Source organism: Gallus gallus, chromosome 11 (genome assembly GCF_016699485.2).
Source record: "Gallus gallus isolate bGalGal1 chromosome 11, bGalGal1.mat.broiler.GRCg7b, whole genome shotgun sequence".
Taxonomy (NCBI): Eukaryota; Metazoa; Chordata; class Aves; order Galliformes; family Phasianidae; genus Gallus; species Gallus gallus.
In genome coordinates, this window is record NC_052542.1 from 4,170,638 (window position 1) to 4,180,637 (window position 10,000).

The window sequence follows — 10,000 nt, forward strand, 5'->3', positions numbered from 1 at the left end:
ATCCTCCACATCTGATCCAGACCCCATCCAACTGAAGGGGAACCACACAGCCACCGCCAGCCAGCACTGGAGTTAGATCCCCAGCACAAAGCCAGTGCCACACAGCTGGGCTCCAACAAAGCGGGCAGCTCAACCCATGATAAAATCTTTATTGCTCATCACTAAACAAACAGAAAGTGCACCAGCCAGATTTCAGATCTTGAGCTGGCTCTGCAGCAATGAATAAAAAAAAACTAAGTGTACACCATCATGGGAGTCACTGAAGGATAAATATGGATTCCCACAATGACAGTTAAACAGAAACACTTCTGACTACATTTGAGGTAAGACACAGAACTGCTGAAGTCAAGAAATTAGTTTTCAATTGCAAACAGGAATAGAGAATTTTTCAGGTCTCAGAGGAATTCAGAAGTTGAAGGTATTGCAGACTTCCTCCCTTTCTCCCTCCCCCATCCCAGACCAGAATCACAGTCCTGATGTGGAAATTTTCTCACAAAGACAAAAGAGACATTGACTTTCAATTCTTTTTTTCATGTAGCTCTGCCATCATATTAGTATAACAAATCTATGTATGTTGCTTAAACCTTGCACCTTGCCCTTCAGAAGGAAGGGGAAACAGGAACTTAACACATGAAGAGCCATGGTTCTTAGAAGAGCACGTGAAGAACAGCAATCACAAACAGCTACCCACCAGGATCACAGTAACCTCTGGAAAATGCCTGCTTTAATGGATGACTGTGAATGAGCCAGAAGCTAAACTGTGTATTTAGGATAAAAACCCCACTTTAAAAGTAAAATCTTACACTGATGCCATACTGCCTTGAAGAGATTTACTTTTACCACTCTCTAACATTGTTGACCTTTATTTAAATTAGCAAAACCTTAAACCTTATTTTCACAGCAGCATGCATGGAGAGTGCTTTGCTATTATTTACATGTATATTAATTCTGCTCCAACACATGTATATGAACAGAATTAACTCTAATGACTTGCAAACCCCAACACAGTCCAAGACATATTCACAACACTGACTATGGTAAATACTGTAAATATTGACAACTTACTCAGGATCTCTGAACAACAATACTCTGCCATTTTTAAAGGAGTTTCAAAAAACAAGTAGTCAGTATCTATGCAGTTTGCTCAAGTTAAATCCACATGACAGCAACCTTACAACTTCAAGTTCTCTTTTTTTTTTCCTCCACTCTTCCTTAGAAAGCTCCTGAAAAGCCTGCAGCTCCATGAAGGTCTGCATGGAGGATGTGCTTCTCCCTAAATGCAACACACGGCAGGAAGCACAGCTGTGTCACAGATATGTGCCACAGCTCCAGCATGGTCACACCGAGCAACCTGGGACCGCCACTGGAGCTGTCTAACCATCACACCTCTCGTGTCAACCTTACAGGCACATGAATAAGTATGGCACATACTGTGGAAAGATCTATGGCGTCCTGAAGTTCAGTTTTTCATTGCAAAGCTCTGCGAATACAAGTTATTCTGTTCAGAAACAAACAATTCTCTGGAGATCTATTCAGCTATGCTTGCTAACACTGGAAATCTGCAGACCTGATGGACCTCCAAACAGCGAGCTTTTTTCAAACATCACTGGTATCTCCTGCTTACCTCTTCACAGCTCGTTACAGCTCAGGCCAGCTTCAGACATATGCATGCTTATCTAATTATATTTGTTATAGCATAGATGTTTGTAACACAGTGTACTACAAGCTGTAGTGTTGATATAGTAACAGCAGTGTAAACATGCCCTACTTTTGTAGAGCATGGGCCGGGCTCACACTGCAATGGGATTGGATAATAAGCTGCAGCGTTCAGACATACCATTAACTCCACACTGATTACTGAATGTTCATGCAAGGTGAGGTAGCTTACTCTTCCGCAAAACAGAGCAAACCACCTCACACAGATGCATTCACATTACTTGCTAAGGCTACATCTAGAAGCCTTGCCAGTAAAAGGAATCAAACACACTGCCGAATACTGGGCAGCACAGATCTGCCCTGCCCAGCTCCCACCACTGGCAGGGGGTTCAGGATGGCACAGCTCACCTGGCCTAGAGCCTATTGCAGGCCCTCCTGGTGCTCCGAGCACTGCCACATTCCCAAACAGCCTACATGCACAGGGAGCATAGCAAACACCAAAGCAACTTGGCCACCACTGTTCCATGTGGCTACCCATTTTTTCACTCCATGGATGGGAAATATCAACACATTTATATCAACTTAATTATCAGAAGTTAATAGTAGTAAAATTTGTGTTTGGACAAGGGTTCAAAATGACTTTCTTCTTGGTTTGGAAAATTGGTTTTACTGTTTTTCTACTGTATGTTCAATGGTTTCATATGCCATGCCCTGCTGACGCCCAGGACTCTGCACAGTTCAGTAGATGGCAAAGGGTCTTATGACTCTGGATTTTATTTTAGTTTAAAATGACCAGTGTAAGGATACACTGCCTCAAAAAAAAGCTCCACCACATCATTAGGAATACTTCCTAGCCTTGCCATAAAGGTTTCTTTTACCAGTGTGACTTTAATGTTTCCCTTAAGAATTGCAAGGATTTTTATGAAAAAGCAACAACAAAACAGTGAGAAACCTTGGCAGCATTTAAAGAAATCAACAGTAGAAAAAAAATAATCTCAAGAAAGGCCAATGCCAACTTGTAAGATGACCAAACACTAATATCCTTTCATTTGTAAGTTTAATTTGCTTCCTGTACTATTTTTATCTCACTGAACTGCTATTATGTGAAGTACAAAAAAAAACCTTTTTACTAAGTAGAATTCTTGACCAGTTTTCTCCTAACTCCTATATTCTTGGGAAAACAGGGTATCAGTTTAATAGACGGAAAGAGCAGTGCACAGCCACAATACACACAACCTGATCTACAGCCCTAGCTAACCCACTGCTTAGCATGTGCCTAGTTTAACTAGGACGCATTCCCCAAAAGAAAAAACCCACCTCAATTCCCATTGAACACCTCAACAGGCCCAGGAGCAATGCATCCACTTGAGCACTGCCAAACCTATACCCCGCATGCTATAACACAGCCTCAGCCTACCTCCAAAACCACCAGAAGCAAACCGAGCACCCCAAGGATTAGCAATGAGGCCGAAGATGGCAAGCACTTGCAGCCATATAAAGGACATATCTGGGCAACAATGTGACCTCAGCAATACCCACAGATCCTCTGTCCTGCTCCAGGAGAAACAGGCAGCCCTGCATGCAAGCTGCTCACAGGTCCTCCTGGGAAGGGAACAGAGAAAACACCTCATCGTAGCACATTTTCCTGCTGCACCTAAATTTCTGCACGTAAATGTACTTAATGAAAAATTATGATTGTTTGAATTTTTAGTGTAAGCCCCAACATTATAAATAAAATGTTGGGGAAATTTCTGCTTGGTAGAAAAGACTTTTCCCTCTCAAAAACAAGCTGTGTGCAAACATGTCATAGCTCCAGTTGATTGGCAGTTGTGAGGAGGGATGGGGAAGGACATTCACAGGCCTTTCCCCAGTTAGCTCCTTGATTTATTACACAATTACACTACTTTGAAAGCCGTTCTGAAAAAATGCCTCGTGTTCAGTTACACGTTCCGAAACGTGATGACTGTCCCAACTGTATGACATTTCTATCTTCAGTAAGCAACTCCATATGAATATATTTCCTAAAGAAGCTGTTCCTGAAGCAGCAGGAAAGTGAAGCTGTCCAAACAATGGAAAAAAACATCAACAACTCTGAAGATTGAAACTCCCCCACTTAGATTTTATGGATACTTTATTCACAGCAATATCTTTCAAAGGGACGGAACAGAGCCTCCTCTATGGCCATGAGCTTCCCACACAGGGAGCCAAGGAATTATGCACACAGTAATTCTTCTGATGGCCTCAGCACCTTGACTGAGACCACCAGCACTTCTATATCAGATGTAACAAGGTGTAAAGCAGTATTAAGTAAGCCAAAGAAGCAATCCTACAAGACCCAAACTTATCAGACCTTAAACATCTCCTATTAGCTTGTTTGAGAAGAAAACTCTGACTGTTTTCCAGTTTTGTACACCTGCCACATCAGGTGTGATACCATGTATGGATTGGTTATGGAAGTCACAGAACCGAATAAACCACAATCTTTACCTCTTGCTCTTTCAGTATACATGCTGACAAGTCCTCTCAGGGTACACACAAACAGCTGGACACTATTTCACAGATCCTCAAGGAAAAGTACCCTACTTACATACAGAAAGTTACTTCTCAAAATTCTGTACAGCATCCAATATTTATTCAGAGATCCTAGAGCACTCTGCAGACCTTACGGCCAGTACTATACAAAGAGGAAGCGTTGTGCCAGCTGCTGAAGTCAGGTGCCTCAAGCATGGAAGATAGCAAGCATTTCATATGATACCACGATACCATGTACAAAGTGAGGATACGAGGAGAAAAAAAGAAACAAAAAAAGTAGCTATAGTATATAGCTATATAGAGAGAGAGTGAGCTTAAATTAATCTCTCCAAGTGTGGCCAAAGCAAGAGAATTTGTATTCTGGCTGCTGCTGGACACACCTGTGCACTGTCAGTGCACCAGCCATGAACCCAACACCACATCTCACCGGCAGAGAGACCATCTTCCCACCCCACATTCCTCCGCACCCTCAGCACTGGCTGTCACATCAATTCCAGAAAGGACTCCGAAGGAAAAATACCCCTCGCTAATTACCATAGAGTGGTGTTCATTCAGCACTTCAGATTTCCTTGGAGGCTTCTTACCCAAACATTAACCCCCAGCCAAACCACCCTCAGCTGTTTCAACATTCTTTTTGCTTTTTTTTTTTCTAGTATGCACATAAAAGACAAAACAGCCCAGTTTCAGTCAGACTTCTTGGCAATTTAACATTTTAACCAAAGTCATTTATAAATTATGCAAGTGGAATATTTATTTGTACAAAGAATTTTGTGGGCTTTTCTTTAAAGGTGGGGTTGGAACTGCTTGTGTTCGGTAAGGGACTAAGAAACATCTGAATGCTGTATAAACTTCACAGCAGCCACGCCACTACAGAACAGTTTTGCTTTTGTTGAGGGAACGTGTACATTTTAATTACAAGCCAATTGCTTATGTAGCCATGTGAACTGAAAATGGTTTGGGGTTCAGTTTTTGATCTGTCCAAATATAAAAGGTGGTGTAACTTAAACACAACAAAACTGGAGCACGCTCCTCTCCAAGGGGAAAGATGCACAGCAGGAACCAAGCGAGGACTTGAAAGGAGCCATGCTGGCTGCTCGCAGGGTCCCCCATTTGCACACCAAAGGTAGGAGACATCTGGGGTTGAGCCATGCAGAGCCCACTTGCATCCTCCTACACTTGCATCCTTGCAGCACGTGCACCCCAGGAGCTCTGCCCCAACCAATATGGGGCTCCCTGCCCCTTCCTGCAGCCCTGGCCTGCTAACCTATCAGGAGTGGTCAGAGCACAAAGAAAAACCCTAAGCCTGCCTTCATGGCACAAAGCAGCAGAGAGCTAAGCCACATGTGGGATGCGGTCAATGGCACAACTGCAGCCAGCAAACGTAGCCCTAAAACCAGAGCACAAAACCTCAGCCGAGGTTCTCCTCAAGTCCTACCTGGAGATTGAAGAAATGCTGGAGAAGTGCTCTGAAACACCGAAATAGGCATCACAGAAATGCTAAGTATTTTCTTTCAGGATATTTATAGAAAGTTACTGAATAGCAAGACATTGCACCTCTGTCACGTACACCATGTTCTCCACAGACACATCAGTAACACCGCCAGACGAGCACTGTCACTCACAAATGTGCACACAGTGCAACCAGTTATTTGTTCCTTTCTGGATGCTTTTTGGAGAGGTGTCCCCTGGCCAGCCCCACAGCGCCGGGCTGTCACCCAGCTCTGGTCAAGCAGACAAAGGAGGGGAGCACAGAGAGATTCAGGAGAGGAAGGAAACGATCGAATGTCGCCATGCTGACAAGCCACCGCTCAGTGGGATCAGCCAGGGGGTCAGCAACGCTCCTCTAACAAATAAGAGCAGCAAATGGTAATAAATTAGTAAATGCAGCAAACGGGTGGCTACAGAACAGAGTCCTTGCAAACCAACACAACACAGCACATCCCACTCTATAAGCAGATACTGCACTTCTGTAAATAGACTGAAAACGTAAATTGTGCCTAGATATATAAGAACTACCTCAACCACACAGCATTAGCAAAAGAGCTGGCCAACTACTACAGCATTGGAATTCTTTTCAAAAAAGCAAATATTTTGATAAAATTTACCCACCATAAAAACCAGTTCAAAAATTCCCAGTACGTTTTTTAAATGGAACTGCAGGTTCAGTGTATCAGGTAACATGTCTCAGTGAAACAAAGCGTTTCTGTTTTTCAGCCAACTAATAACCAGGTTGCATGTGATAGCCCTTAATGGAAAAGAACAATTGCTATTAAAGGAACATAGCAATTAAACCACTGAGGCGATATTGCCACATGCTCTGACTTACCTTTAGGAGTGGGCTCTTTATGATGCAACCTCCACTAAGATTTCCACATGGAGATTACCCAGCAACGTGTCACAGGGGGAGAAGGAAAAGGTTTGCTCTCCATTTCTGTTCAGAAGCTGCTCCTAAACTCAAAGAAACTTCCATGCTCTGAGCCAAAGCTCTCCACGCAAAGGCCCCAAATTGCTCCATACTCACAGAAGCTACAAGGGCCTACAGCAGCTAGCATGGCTGCAATGCCACCTCTCCATGGAAGCTCTTCCATAGGGAGGATGCGTCTTCTTCACACCTCAGCTCCATTCCCAAGCCATACTCAGCATGTGCGTTACAGCTGCTTCCACAGCAGCAACTTGGGGTATATCACAACTGGAGTGCTTCTGCTGCAGTTGTAAAGGCAAGGACTGAGGTCTTCCTGTAGGTGCACACATCTCAGCAGCACAATCTGGCCCCTGGACACGATAGGCTTCTTACACAGAACAGCACACCCGTAATCCCTCTCTTGTCATGAAATATTCAATTTTCATTTTCATTCTCAGAAAATAAAATGCTAAATTACCCAGTTTAGTAGGTCAATGTCAAAACTTATGATGAAAAAGAATCTTCCTAAGAGTTTCTTAAAACCTGTATAATCAGGTTGGTAATGCTGCCCACAGGGAAAACCCATTAGCAGAAATCTCTACCACGTTTCAAAAAGCTAAACCTAAGTGGATTGTGGGTGTGCCAAACCCTGTGTCCAACTGCAGGCTGTCACCTCAACTGGAAGCACCGAGATCAGAGTCACGCTTCGTCACATAACCAGGAGATTCTGTAGCTGTTCTAAAGGGTTAAACAGCTCCTGAACTTCAATACTCAGAAATTCTATGCACTCTCTTTTTAGAGTACTCTTCCTTCCTTCCTATCCGCTAACACAATGGGGAGAGCTTTGTTATCATTAATCATCTTCTGAGCCCCAGGGATTCAGGGGCGAACGCCGCCACAGCCGCACGGAGGAACCCACGCAGGCACGCACTGAAGCTCCTGAGCAAGTTCATGTGCCCACACTTCCATTAGGAACCAGACTGACAAGCCGGGGATGTGGCTAACAGCGTATCTCAACTCGAAGGAACTCAACCTCTCATAATTAGCACCAGAATAAATATTTTCAAGCGAGAGATTTGAGCTTTTTTTTTCCCCTGTGCCATGATGATCTGTAATCTAAACGAGGTGGAGCGGGGGGGGGGTTAAGATTGGTTTTTCAGTCCAAAAATCAAGCAATCTCTCGCACTGCACAAAGCACCACATGGTATTAAGACAAGATTAAGCAATAGAGCAGGAAATGCATCAAAAACAATGTGTATTTGAGAGACTGGTGCCTTAGCAGAGAACAACTCACGCAAACTAAACACCCGGACCAGCAGGTAGTGCCCAACTTCAGCAGCGATTATTGGACTAATTCACCTTGTCAGCCTCCTAACAAATGGCCCCCACAGCAGCGTGCCCTGTGATTTCTGGTGACTCCAAAGGAAAAGGATATCCTGTAGAAATTAAAGAAAAGCAGCGTGGCTGAGAAAACATCTGTAAATAAGTCATCAACATTCTGATTAGATCTCTGACTCCTTGATCTCAGTGGCCTGGGTTTTTTCCGTGCACTCCAGCACATAAAACTAGTTTTTAAAAACAAACACAACAAACACCACCACATTAAATACAGAAAAACAAACACAACTAACAGATCTGATCTCTCCAAGAGGTTTTCATCTGCAGGTGCATGTTCTGCACCTCTAAATAACTGCTTCAGCTCAGTGCCTGCTCCTCATGAAGAAATGCAGCAAAAATAGCAAGTACAAATACTGCGAAGGACTGAGTTGTTAAAACTCTTCAGACAATGCTTACAAACCCCCTGAAATGATCCAGTCACACACAGCTCTGTAGACAGAGCCCTTCTGCTCAAGGGTCCGGCCCTAGCACCCCAGCACTCACAGTGTGCTCACTGTGCCTGGGCTTGAAGCTGTGCAGCTGGTAAGTGCTCAGCAAGTTAAGCATCCCCACCAATCAGCAAAATCTCGATTTCTTTTTGTGTAATTGCAGTAACTATGCATGCAGATTAGGTCCATAGCATTGATTTTACGCGTGTACCCTCACACTACAATACTGATAGTCTGAATGCAATTTATCCTCATCATTTATATAGATAACGAGACTGCTCTGAGTGTCCACAGTGTGCTAAGAGCTAAGATCTCATCTTGCTCCATAGAAATTGCAACGTAAAAAATAGCTAGGCAGTGGGGAGGAACCTAAACCAAGGAGTGAGGGAACCTAAACCAAGGAGGAACATAAGGCAGAGGGGCTGGGCACAGTGCAACACAGATAGCCAGGTACATGCTGTTAGAGTGCACATGGCAGAGTTGTGGGCTTGGAACCTTCTGGAGCTACGTGGAAACGCTCTGTGCAGCAATGGCTTCAGTGGTGGGACTGCAAGTACATTTCACCATATTTTTCCGTTTATGAGAAGGCCTTTTCCATGTTTTCCTACTTCAGGAGGGCAGTACAGAGATAAATAGAGAGGAAGAGCTGGTGACCAAATAGCACCCAAAGCCATGGACACATCAAGAGCAGGAAGATCTGGCAAGCTACTAAGAGACCTGATAAGGACACAGCTGGAGACGCTCAGTAACCAATAACCCTCCCTTCCACATCAGCCCATGCCTGCTCCCCTAGCCGCAGCTGCTCACCAAATGCAGAAAGGCCACACCTGTGGCAGCACTCCTTGCTCAGGCCTGTACTGCTCACACAGGTGCTCTCATCAGGCACAGCACCCACACCTGGGCAGCCTCTCTCTACCTGCTGGGGACTTGCTTGCCCAGACACTTTATACCATTATCCAAATGCTGCTTTATATAGTTTTTGCCTCCACTTTGGTTCAAATTCAGCTCAGAACATTGCTCCCTCCTTTAAATTGATGTCACTTTCTTTAGGAGCCTTAGCATTACTGTGTTCTAATTGCTGCTTACACATCCCTCAAATGCACACAATTACCAATTGTTCAACAGACACCAGGACGTTTTATTCATAAAATCCTTGCTACTGAGAGCGACAACATGAGCTGGCGGCATCTGGATGCGCTTCCAAAGGGAAAACTGCACTTTTCCCAGGCAAGGCTGCAAACACAGCTGGCAGAAGCTCAGTGAAACCTGCACAAAGCCTTTCCCCCCTGCTCTTCCAACGCCATCGTAAGCCAGCAAGCAGGAGGAAAGTTAAAGCTTACGCATCCCAGCATGGCAGCCTGTGCCCTACTGAGATACTTGACTGTCTGGTGCTTCCGAGCAGCTGGAAGAATGTCAAACTGTCATCGCTGATTAAAACAGGATTTTACAGAAAGCATCGCACGCGTTGTCAGAACGCTGGGCCTCGTTTTGCACGACGGAAAGACGGAAAGTTGTTAATTGAGATTCACAACAGATTTTCGTCACATCTCCCCCTGCGTTCCGCCGGCACTCACTGGGCTGCACG

At 44.4% G+C, this 10,000-nt stretch overlaps 1 long non-coding RNA gene across 4 annotated transcripts in view; it reads right to left on the reverse strand.

Annotated features, from left to right (window-relative positions):
* The window catches only part of LOC121111680, a 141,752-nt gene that overhangs the window by 131,434 nt on the left and 318 nt on the right, over positions 1 to 10,000 (reverse strand). The window contains exon 1 of one of the 4 annotated variants that reach the window (XR_006931198.1): positions 6,298 to 7,690. The exons of 2 other annotated variants lie outside the window; for them this stretch is intronic. This is a non-coding gene — a long non-coding RNA (uncharacterized LOC121111680). Of the gene's footprint in view, positions 1 to 1,624; positions 1,697 to 6,297; positions 7,691 to 10,000 lie in introns of those variants that run through there. One more of the 4 variants, XR_006931197.1, reaches the window with a different exon arrangement.